Source organism: Polistes dominula, unplaced genomic scaffold (genome assembly GCF_049000335.1).
Source record: "Polistes dominula isolate Pdom_NZ unplaced genomic scaffold, Pdom_raw_medaka contig_73, whole genome shotgun sequence".
Lineage (NCBI taxonomy): Eukaryota > Metazoa > Arthropoda > Insecta > Hymenoptera > Vespidae > Polistes > Polistes dominula.
Window position 1 is genome coordinate 7,746,485 of NW_028300951.1, and position 13,150 is coordinate 7,759,634.

The window sequence follows — 13,150 nt, forward strand, 5'->3', positions numbered from 1 at the left end:
CTCGTTTCTTGCAATTGCGTCCCTGTGCTTTAGCCGCTTTGCAATTGTACAGGTGAGCTTGTTTATCGTTCGACGATTAAAGAGAGAGAAAAAGAGAGAGAGAGGGGTTGAGTAGAATGAAAAGGGTTTAAGTAAAACTGGTAGAATCTAAACAGTCAAATCTCTTTCGGTCGATTATATTCCGACACTGTCGTACTTCTGTATTTTTTTTTCTTTCTTTTCTTTTTGTTTCATTTAATTTTCATTTTAAATACGTTGGAATTTAGAACTTTTTTAACACAAAAATATCATATTGCATTTTTTTGTCAAAGATAATTTTAAATATTTCATTGTACATTGTTATAATAACTTGTAAAGAAACTTTTGATATGTTTAATCATATTATTATTTCATTTAATATTAATATTTGAAATGAAAGAAACTAGGGATATTCATTTTATTTTCAAGGAAATAATTTTTAATTTAATTTAACAACTGAAAAAAAAAATAAATTGTCAAACAAAAAAATCGGACACACACGTAGAGTTGTCTACGCATAAATGAAAGAAAAGAAAAAAAAAGAAAAAAGAATGTATTTCTCTTGTAACACACGTTTGATTTTTTATTTTACAAAAAAAAAGTTCAATTTAAAATTACAGTTATCTCTTGTAGAAAACAAACGTGTATGAAAAAACAAATAAGTTATTGAGTAAAATCAAGACGAGTACCATTAAAAAATAATAATCGAATTGACGTTAAACGTAGACAGGTATGTAGGAAGTGGGATTGTATCGATTTTGACGTCATAACGATACACATTGATTAAGAACACTATCCTACACACATACATACACACATATATGTACATACATACGATAGACAGTATGTTTACGTAAAAATAAAAAATACAAAAAAGAAGTTTCGTAGTAAAATCAAGATAAGTATCATTTAAAATAGTATAATTGATATTAAAAGTAGATAGGTTTGAGGATAAAGAGGGTAGGGGATATCGATTTTAACGTCATAACGATACACATTGGTTAAGAACACTATCCTCCTACATATGTATATACCATACATACATACATACATACATAGAATAGACAATCGTATAATCGTATTTCGATCTAACCGATCCCGATTCTGAATGCAATAATCGCTTCACTATCTATGCAGGTTCAAAGGCGAATTCTCGATACATGATATATAGATATATATATATTCCCACATAACATACATACATATATATATATATACACATAGATACAACATCTATATAGAAAAGCAGACAACGCATGTCAGTATTACCATTGACTACCCGTTCGATCGGTACACCCGGAAATTCCACGTGGATTAAATTTGTGCGTGTGAAATAGTGAACTTGCCGATCCGAAAACGACCGAATTTGAATGTGAGAGAAATACAGAGTATATACATATATATATATGTGTGCATGTGTATGTAAGTGTTAAGGGAGTCCATTGAGAGAGATGAAAAGCATACTATCTATCTATCTCTCTCTCTCTCTCTTTTAGTCCCTAACTTTGACACACGTATATATACTCACACATATACACATACCCGTGTAGACACGAATTTCAGGAAGTACTCGAACCGGAAACCGAGGCTGATGCTCATGCGCGTAAATTTTCATGGGCACACGAGGACGACTGTACTTTTAGCTATTCTGAAACCCCATTCTCTAGTTATCTTTCCCTCTCTCTCTCTTCCTCTTTCGTATAACGTGTGTTCGCATATATATATGTATACATGTATACGTATATATGCATACATATATGTATACATGTATACGTATATATGCATATATATATGTAGGTTTGATTGCACGAGCAAACACATGCGACGTTGCGACGCCAGACGTTACTTATTCAGATCCTCGCTCTTTAATGTCTATTTCACACATGCACACACATATATACATAAATATATATATACATGTACGAAGTGTATATTATTCGTACACGTTGAATTTTTGTATTTAGATAGACACATACATATATAAATACATACACATACATACATACATACATACATACATACATACATACATACATACATACATATGTACATAGATGTATATAGGGAAAGAGAAAGGGTAGATACGTACATATTTTAGAATACATAAGAAGAAAATGAAATTTGGTATCCTCTCGTCATTTTCTCTTTCTTTTTTTCTTCATCCTTTTTATTTTATTTTATTTCCTTTTTTTCACGTTCGTTGGGATAAAAGTGAAATCTTCTTGGACTCATAAAAAGATTATTTGTTGAAAATACGTATATAGAATATATATATATATATATATATATATATATATATATATATATATATATATCTGTGTGTGCGTGTGTTTATGTGTACGTGAATATATGTGAACGTTGTTTGCCATCCTTTTATTCGTACACGCATTTTATCAAGAAAATGGTAAAGAGAACCTAAGTGAATTGTATTTTATTATTATTTTCTTCTTCTTATTCTGCTCACATTTTTTTTTATTTATTATTTGTACATATACGTTTTCCCTAACTTTTTCCCCCCACTCCTATCACCTACCTTTTTCTCATGCTTTTTTTTTTAACACGACAATGACAATTCGTAGGTATTAGGCAAATAATTCGCTGTTTTAAATACGAAAGAATAAGATAGAATAAAAAACATAGAAGAGAGAGAGAGAGAGAGAGAGAGAGAGAGAGAGAAGTGAAAAAATTTAGAATGCGGAGAAAACGTTAGGTCGTTCCTAACCATGCAGAAGTTTACGATATGGAAACGTAATCCCTTAAGTGCCATTCTGGGAGTAATTTACAAACGCTTTTCCGCGTCGCCCTATTGACGTAACGCGTAAGGTTTCTACATGGAAAAAGAGAGAGAGAGAGATTTCACAATGCCGGAAGGATTTGCATCGACGAACGATTTTCTTTTCCGAAGATCGAACGATGGATCCCTTCGGAATATCTTCCATGTTTTATTCTGTCTGATCTGTTTTTTTAATTTTTTTTCTTTTATTTCTTTATCTCGTAATTTACATCAATCGATCGGTCGATCGATCTATATAGTTTTTATTCTCTATCTTTTGTTGTTTTTTTTTCCTGTTATTTTTCTTTTTTTTTAAATATTTTTTTGATTGAAAGACAGGGATGCAAAAAGTGGGAAAGATTTTAAACAATATTTTTACGAGTTTAAGTCAAATTAATTACCCTTAACGATTTGTATTATTTTATATATGTGTTTAAAAAACTTTTAATAATTATATTGCTTTTGTTTTTTTTTAAATAAAATTATGAAATGTTAGTTCCCTTCTTCATAATTTTTAATTTTAAAAAATCTGTACGTGTTATATTTATTTTGACAGATATAAGTCAAATTGATTAAGGTATTGTATATATAAGGTGTATATTGAAAGAATATTATATATGGAATTTAATAAATAAAATTTGTGACATTTTTTCTATAAATTTTTCCTCGAACTATCTGTCAGTTTACTATTTTCTATCTGCATCGTTTTATTGAGAAGAAGAAGAGGAAGTATATGAAGGAAAGAAAAAATGAAATAAAGAATACGATTCAATAAATAATATATCCAACAATTTCTTGCACCTGTCAACTTGCTGTCAATTTTTATTTTTTTTTTTTATTACTTTTTTTTGGTTTTTGTTTTATTAAAAATCAAACATCGACTATTTGTATCAATTTTGTATACTCATTCAATATTATTCGTCAATGAAACTATCTCTATCAATTTAATAATTATTACCTCTATCACTTAATTTATAAATATACAGAAAACACGATATATAGATTTTAAAAAGAAATCTCGTTTTATATGAGAATTTAAATTTATTTTATAATACCTTACCGTGTCATTATTTTAAGATAATTCAATCATTTAAATATATATAATAAGAAAAAAAAGTCATGTTATATGTATATGTATGTATCTTACATACATGTATATGTATATATTAAGTGTTGTCAAAATACAATATTATACAAAGATTTGTTATCTTTGCAATTTATGAATAGTGTTCTAACGAAATCATGTTGTAAAAGGGTTACCAGTATTTAATTAAGTAAACACAGATTAATAATAAAAAATTTTAAATTTAAATTATTTTAAATTACTATTTAAAAATGTAATTATATATATATACTTCCATCTAATGTTAATAACATTTCGTTATAAATATTATCTATAATATATTTATTATAATTAATAAAATATTTCATGTGAAATGTTCAAATATTTCCGTGAGATATAGTTAGGTAAATATTAAGATAACTGTATAAAATTAGTCAGTTACATGTTACAAAACTCACGTTAACATTATACCTTCAGTTTTTAAACTATGATTGAACGTAATCGTTGAAAATACAACTACGTTAAATTACTTTCGTACGAAACCGATACGTCAACGACAAATTTTGAATATTTCTGACTCTAACACGAATACGGATTCATCTATTTCTTTTCGTTTTGTTTTTTTTACTATTTCTGTCTGTCCTCTCTCTGAAAATGTAACAAGAGAGAGAGAGAGAAAAAAGATAGGAAAATGGTAGTGAAAAGGATAGAAGTTTCTCTCGGGATATTAACTCGACCGCCTTTGAGGGGCTTAAAAGCGTTTAATTTGCCAAGTAACTGTTGACTGTGATATCCCATAAGAGAGAAAAAAAGAGAGAGAGAGAGAGGATAAGAGAAAAGTTTGCGTTTACAGAACGTGAAAGGCATTCGAGCGAATGCTTTGTAATTATGATAACCGACCTCTACTTTCCTTTCCATTCCTTTCTTTTATTTCACTTGGATAAACCTTTCAAATCTATTACCATTCTATCTATATGTTCATTTACTTGTCAGTTTCATGTATTTACCTATACAGGTTGAACCATTTTAATCAATATACTTTCAATATTTTCATAATTATGTGTTGGTGTATTTATGATAGAAATTAAAAAATGTGTTGAACAAATGTTGCATGCTTTCAGAGGGAGGAGGAGTTATTTTAATATTATTTAATTTTTTTTTTGTAAGTGGACACGTAAAAGGTAACACGAATGTTAATTTGTATTTTTTAAATGGAATCATATATTTTTCATTGTAGATTTTTATTATTACTCCTATTTAAAAGTATTAAATTATTTATGAGGAAAATAGCATTAGTTTATAAAATATTTTTATTTTAATATTGATCAATCATAGTATTTACCTTTTCCAAAAATAAAATTGTTCAACTTTTGTCTGATACTTTTTTTTTCTACCATCATCAACAGTTTCGAAGATATTTAAAATGAATCGATTTAAATGGGACACTCTGTATATGTATGCAATCGTAATATATTGTACATTGATGTAAGTAAGTAGATTCATATGTATTATTATGTAATTTACACGTTTTTCGTATTTATTTATCTTATGTACTTATTTATTTCATTAACTGTAATCTTTCGTGTTGAGAATTTTTTGTTAATTAAACTACCTGTCGGTGATTGGATCGTTAGATATACGATTTCTTTTGTATTCATAACGTATCGATTACTACAGATAACATTTGTAATGTTTAAGTTAATTAATTAATTAATTTATTTATTTATTTGTTTGTTTACTTTGAGAGAGTCGAAAGATTTCATATCATTTTATCTCCATTATTTAATTCCATTTGTTGATCCTTTTTAAATTAACTTTATCGAATATTCTTTTTCGTGAATTATTTTCCCGTAGATAAAGAAAAAATAATAATACGATACCAATAACGTTTGGTACGTATAATTAACAATAAACTAATAATGCAACAAACAAATAATGCAATTAACAATAAGTTGATAGATATAATATATAAAAAAAAAGTAAAACAAAAGGAATATGTATATAATTAAAAAGATCCACGAAAAGTCTGGGGTTTATTATCATTCTCTCTCTCTCTCTCTCTCTCTCTCTCTCTCTCTCCTTCTCTCTTTCTCTCTTTTCCATTCTAATTCTCTTTCAACGTCATCAACAGAAAGGTGTGACACAAGGATTTGTCTAAGTATACAAGACGCCGTACATGCAGTGGAACATGGTCCAACAGTTCAACACTATCTTTCACGTGTCATATATAATAATAGAACTTGGAAAGGGAAGGGGTTTGGGGAGGAGGAGGGGGATAGGGGGGTACTTGAAAAGCGGTGACGAAGCTCTGCCACCAGAAAAGAGAGAGAGAGAGATACGGTTAAGTGCAATTTGCAGGAAGGACATTACCACGAGATCGTCCTTTTTACTTTACCCCTCACTCACCCCTTTTATTCCTACCCCTTACCTCACTCTCTGTTACCAGCATCCCTTCCTTCCTTTCCCCTCTCTTAGCACTTTCCTTTTCTTTTCCTCCCTCTCTCTCTCTCTCTCTCTCTATCCTGCTCTTTTCAACTATTTGCCTCTCCCCCCAGTCAACTCCACCAACCCCTTCTACCTCCCCCTTCACCGTTATCCCACCCCGTTACTCTAAAGCTTCCCTCGTAATAGGTTTGACGCAGCGTTTTTAAGCAGTGAAAGATAGTGCAGTGCACTGCAAGCTTCCCTCTTACATTCAAAAACGATTTATGCTTGTGTATGTGTGTATGTATGTGAGGTAGGATGTAAGTAAAGGTGTGTAGGTAAAGGTAGAAATATAGAAAGGATAAGAGAGAGAAAGAGAGAGAGACAATGCGAATACGCATGCTCTTATTATTATTTTATCCTATTTCCAGTTTCGGTTCTTGCGATTAACGCTGCCGTGGATTTACTCGGATGAGTTTATATTCTCGGAAATTTTCCCATATATATAGCGGAATTATTATTATTATTATTTAATGTTTCATGGATTTTATGTTACATCTTTTTAATATTCCTCTTTCGGTTGGTAAGAAAACATAAAAATAAAAAATATTGTACCCATTTTTATTTCCTATTTTACTTTAATTTATTTTTTTTTTTAAAGGAGGAGGAGTGAAGGATTTGAGAAATCTTTGAAATATGATAATAGACGAAAACGAAAGATAGGATTTGTTTAATTTATTATTATTATTACTATTATTGTTATTATTAATTTGTAGAATTGTAAAAAGATATATAGAAATGGGTCGAATAATTTTGCGTGGAATAAAAAATTCTTTCGTTGTGGAGACTGTGTTATTTTTTTTTCTTTTAAAATAAGAAAGTAAAATTATTCAACGATATTTTAAGGATCCCCTCTAAAAGAGATTACCGGTGAATTTTGTCAGAGATTTGTTTTTTAAATAACGATGACGTAGATATAAAAAGAAAAAGAAAGAACCTCCCCCACGAACGGTTGTGGTATTAGTAAAATCTACCTTACCGACTGAAGGATTATTATTATTATTACTATTATTATTATTATTATTATTATTATTACTATTAATTGGCACTAGGAACTCGGAAGTTCATTGCCGCAAATACCAAATCCCGCCATTGTTCCCGTCCCTGAGCGTGATCCTTCCATTCGCGGTCTTCGTATCCTATTTCTTTAAAGTCGCTTCTAATATTATCCTCATGGACTGAAGGATTACAAGTTAATATATTATTTTTGTTTTATTCTTTTTTTAATATTAAAAAGGTTAAGAGAATAAGAGAAGGAAAGAGAGAGAAAGATAGTCAGTGAGTGAGTGAGTGAGTGAGATTGAGAAAGAAAAATGGGACAGATTTGTTCTACAAAATGGTTAGGTAGGGTTATCTGGTATAACAAATAGTGTTGGATGGTTGTAGTCCAGCTTTTCCAGACGTCTCTTTCGCTGGACAAATCCATGTTATATCTTGGTAGGATTCACTTTGATATCCTTGTTTCCTTATACGTCATTCGCTTGGAATATCCAATGGAAAGCGACAACAGGGATCATTCCAGAGCACATTCCAGACTAAACTACCCCAGTAGGTTCTTCGGTTTACCCGATCATTCTCTAGAATTGTTCTCCATTATCCAACTGGGAGATACTGGTATAAATGTTTTGTTAAAACGTATAAATGTTGCATTGACAATTCATTAAAAATTGTTAATAATATTTGACGAAAATATTTCATATTATTATTTTTCTATTATATAATATTATTATAAAATAATAATCTCATTTGAAATAATTTTACATAACATCTGAACGTATTCTATACGTTTATACATACACGTATACACACCCTCACTCCTCATATCTATAATTTATATTATAATTACAATATTATATAATAAATGCCAATTAATAATAATAATAATAATAATAATAATAATAATAATGTTATGTATAAAATAATCATATTAAATATAAAATTATATAATAATTATAAAATTGGAATATAGATTATAGATATTAGATAGATATAATTGTAGATAAAAATTAATATCCTATATATAATAAGTATAATATATTTAATATAAATAAATATATAATTATATTTATGTTCTGGGAGGATTAAACGAATCTTTAACGTTAAATAAAATAAGTCACATCTATTTTTTCCAGTAAATAAAACAGTAAAAATATAACCGAGAACTAAATACTAAAATAGATTATATTTAAAAAGAAAAAAAATACATCCCCGTGTTATAATCGATAAAGAATACAACCAACGTTTCGATATGTAAAAAATTGCATTTTAAAAGTTTGAGAACGGTCGAGTTAATCGATAACAAATGTTAGGAGTTTGAGTGTTCAATAGGGCGCGTATATGCGCCTACGATTTTTACGTTAGCGGAAAAAAGAAACCAAACTGACGAAATATAAAATGTTAATTTGCGAATGGAATTATAAGCGTGACAAAAGAAAAAAAAAGAGGAAAAAAAAGAAAAAAGAAATAATTCGAAAATACGATATCTATCTATCTATCTGTCTCCTCATTGGTTCGTATTCGAGCAGACGGAAAATGACATCGAATCGGATTATGTCGGGATTTCTTTTGTAAAAATTGCTGGCTGTAAGCGACGTGAGCGATACCGATCTCGAACGGGAAAGCCAATAAACCGATATATCGATGATGACAACGACTACTACTACAACAACTACTACTACAGGATGATGTAGAATCAGAACGAAATAGGGAGGGGTGAAGAGAGGGGTGGTGACGAGGGGGGTAGGGGTTAAGGTCTTTAATATTCGCTCGCAGATTGGATTTGCAAAGGTAGAATTAGTTCGAGATCTGGAACCATGTTTTCTCGTTCATGTTAACTTTACGGATTAATATATCACAGGGGTTTGATCGATTTATTACACCTTTCTTGTGTTTTTTTTTTTCTTTCATTTTTTTTTCTTTTTATTTTCTTCTTCATTTCTTTCACCTCACTTTGAAACTTCGATTAAATATTTCCCGTCTTTTTATTCCTTATTCTTTTTTTATTACAACGAGATTACATACGACAGGTATACGTGTGTGTGTGTGTGTTTATGTATAATAATTTTATTAAGGGGTGGTTTATATCCTCTATAGCAACGTGTTTATTTTTTAACCATCGTATCATTTTTTTCCTTCGAAAAAAATTTTAAAGTAACAATTATTATGTTAGCATAATAAATATATCGATATGTATATATGATAATTTTAATTGGTAAAAATTGATAAGGATTTTGAAGTAAAAGTTTAACGATAAATAACTAAATTAAATGTTAAATAATATTTTAATTGTTCCACCCCCTCCCCCTTCCTTTTGCACCATAATCTCGATAACCTGTTTTTTCTTTTTAATTTTTTAATTTTTTTTTCAATCCAATTAAAATCAAATACAAACGTATACGAATATAAATAAATAAATAAATAAATAAATAATATATATATATATATATATATATATATATATATATATATATATAAAGTAACATAAAAAAAAATCTTTGTTTATATTATATTATATATTTTTGTATACAACGTTATACTGCATACGTCAACGTATTTCTTGTACAAAACATTTATTTAAAATAATAATTAAAAAATAAAAAGAAGTTATAAAATAAATTTTCTTTTTCATTTTTCTTTTTTCTTCTTCATCGTGTTAAGTCTTTACAGTTGACTGAATATAAACGTTAAATGAAAAAGAATAAAAAAAATGTATAGACACACACACACACACACACATGTAGCAGCAGACACACGGGTGCATATATACACGTATGTATATAAAATATAACGAATGCGTAAATTGAATTACTATGCAGAATTCGTCAGGATCGATGGGTGGAGGAAGTGGAGGAGGAGGAGGAAGTGGTGGTTAGGGGGGACAAGATGGGGGGTGGTGGTAGTGTATTCGTACTTTAGAACCGGATTTTCAACACGCGTCCGGGATGAAGGGTTACAGGAGGGGAAAGGAAGTTGGGGGTGGGGCGAGGTGAGGTGGTGGTTACATTGGTTCGAAACGCAAGAGAAACTGATTTAGTTGGGAAATATTTTTCCTGCCAGCCGCAAGCGTGTCACGGATTAATTCGTTCCCTGGAAGGATTTTTCTGTGGGGGACATAAAAAGTGAAATAAAGTTAAAAAAAAAAAAAAAGAAATAAAAAAGAATAAAAAAAAATCAGACAGAATGAACGAAAGAAAGAAGGAAAGAAATAGAAATAGAAAGAGAAAGAGAAGAATATGAAATCCTAGAGAACGTGTATGCATGTGTATGTATATGGTGTGTGTATGTGTGTGTGAGCACACGCGCATGTGGTGTCGGCTTTCGCGTTTCTCGTATAACTCACACACAAATAGAAAATTTGTGCTCAAACTGAGATCGTTTCGTTCTCCTTTAGAATATTCCACTCGAGTTTATACATACACTCTTATATACATATATATGTATGTATGTGTTAGGTAATGTGTATGCATGTACACGCTAACTATGATTTTATACTCTGTGAACATTAATTAAGAAACTAAGATGGAAACTAAGTGTGTACAGTTCATTCTCACGTTTTTGTTTATTACTCTTATTAATCATTCATTTCTATTCCTATTCTCACTCTCTATTTCTCTCTCAAATTTTCTCTTAATATAATAATACATTTGTTTTAATAATTTTTATAATAGTGAAAAATTAAAATTAAATTTATTTTTAACCATTTATATTAGATTAAATTTAAAGCAAAAAATGTCATTTTTTAATTATTTCTTTTCTTTTTTTTGTCCTGTAAAGGGACGTGTGGCACGTTTGAAATGTTTGATTTGTTCTTTTTCTTTTTGTTGTAAATACAATAAATTAAAAAAATTGTATAAAACTCATTTTAACATTATATTATTTGTTTTAAACTATTTTTTCTTTTTTTCAAATACTCATACAACTGTTTTACAAAATTTGTCATGTCACCATTTTTAATTTTTCCTTAACACCCGTTTGTTTTTCATTACCAAACGAAAATAATAATAATATTTTATAGTTTAAATATTAATACAAATTCAAAACGTATCAAATATTTTTATTGATCTTATGTATCAATTCGTGTGTATATACTGACAGACAGACAGATAGAGGATAAATGGAAGATGTTTGATAAATATCAGAATTTGCACGATAATTATCACGAGTCAAAGCTCAAGGGTGAATATCAACGAAGCATCCTAATACGAAACCGAAGATATTTAGTGGTAGGTACACTACATTGAAGGTAGAATTATTCGAGATATATCGCAGTGGGAATATCGAAGATCGATCAAGTTTACTTACGTGTGTTATTACGTCATTTTCCCCTACCAAAACTGACCTTTGGCAAAATATCCTTTTATTTATTATTCAAAACGAAGTTTTGAAAATAAACTTTTGAAATTGTCCCAATGCCATTCTCCCCCTCTTTACCACCTACTCCCTCTTTCTTCCATTTGTTATTTCTCTTTCTATTTCTTTATTTGTCTTTCTCTTTCTGGTTGTAACTTATTATGCATTGGTCATAATATCGATTAGTATTCATCGTCTTCTCGAAGTAGAGTTTCTAATTTGATGCAGTTCGAACGATGAATATCGACGAGTTTGGTTATAGTTCTGTTTGTCTTGAAAATTATTCTCGTAAATTGAGAACCCGAGTTCCTTTTTTCTTCTTCTTCTTCTTTTTCTTCTTCTTCTTCTTCTTCTTCTTCTTCTTCTTCTTCTTTATTTTCTTTTTCTTTTTAATAAATTTTCATTTGACAATTTCTTGGATAACTTTCTCGAATTGTTTTTTATTCTTTTTCTATCGTAGATTTTTCATTTTCTTACTTTATATTATTACGAATAAAATGAATAATGTCATTTGGATGATTATTACATCCAAATTCTTTTTCGACGATAATATATGATTATTATTATTATTATTGTTATTGTTATTGTATAATAATAATAATAATAATAATAATAATAATAATAATAATAATAATAATAAATCAAGAAAAAAGTTATATAAAACAATACGAGAGACAATCTAACTTATGAAATTTGATAACTTTTCCATCATATAAAAACGTTTCCTTGATTTGATATACGAATATAAATCTTTCCTGTGTTTTTTTTTCTTTTATTATTAACGAATTGAATGAAAAGAAAACATAAAAAAAATAAACAAAAATATTAGCTTACAAATAATAAAATTTTATCATGGAAATTACAATTCGATCAGTTGTTTCGATAAATTTCTATTCGAAGTGATTTTATATAAAATTTTTTCTTTTTCTTTTTTCTTTTTATAAACAAAAAATGAAGAGAAAAAATGTACAAGGAAGTCCCATTAGTAAGGAAAAGAAAAAAAAACAAATAAAAAATGTCGAATGAAGAGAAAGAGAGGGAGAGAGAGAGAGAGAGAGAGAGAGAGAGAGAGAGAGAGAGAGTAAGAGAGTGAATCGTGCGTATGTGTACGTGTGTCTACGTGTATATATGCATATGCATAATATTACGTGTACTGTCGACTCTATCGTGGGCCAATTAAGTCGGACGAAGCGAGACCGTACTAATTAACACCCACAACCCGACCAACCTAGACTTGTTGGACAGTACACACATTTGCAACAGAAACGGTAACTGCAACTGCAAGCAACAGTAATAGCAGCAACACCAACGAGAAACGATACACACCAGTTTCTGTCATTTCTTTTGGTTACCCCACCCTCCTCTTATCCTTTTGAATTATCAACGTGGACACGTGGAAAAATAATTGCGAAATATTATTTCCAATCCTTCGTAGATATTTGGATAATTGTAAAAAAAAATGT

At 29.3% G+C, this 13,150-nt stretch overlaps 1 protein-coding gene across 1 annotated transcript in view; it reads left to right on the forward strand.

Annotated features, from left to right (window-relative positions):
• Cad87A (cadherin 87A) overlaps nucleotides 1–13,150 on the forward strand; it is a 183,977-nt gene that overhangs the window by 78,468 nt on the left and 92,359 nt on the right. The window lies entirely within an intron of this gene.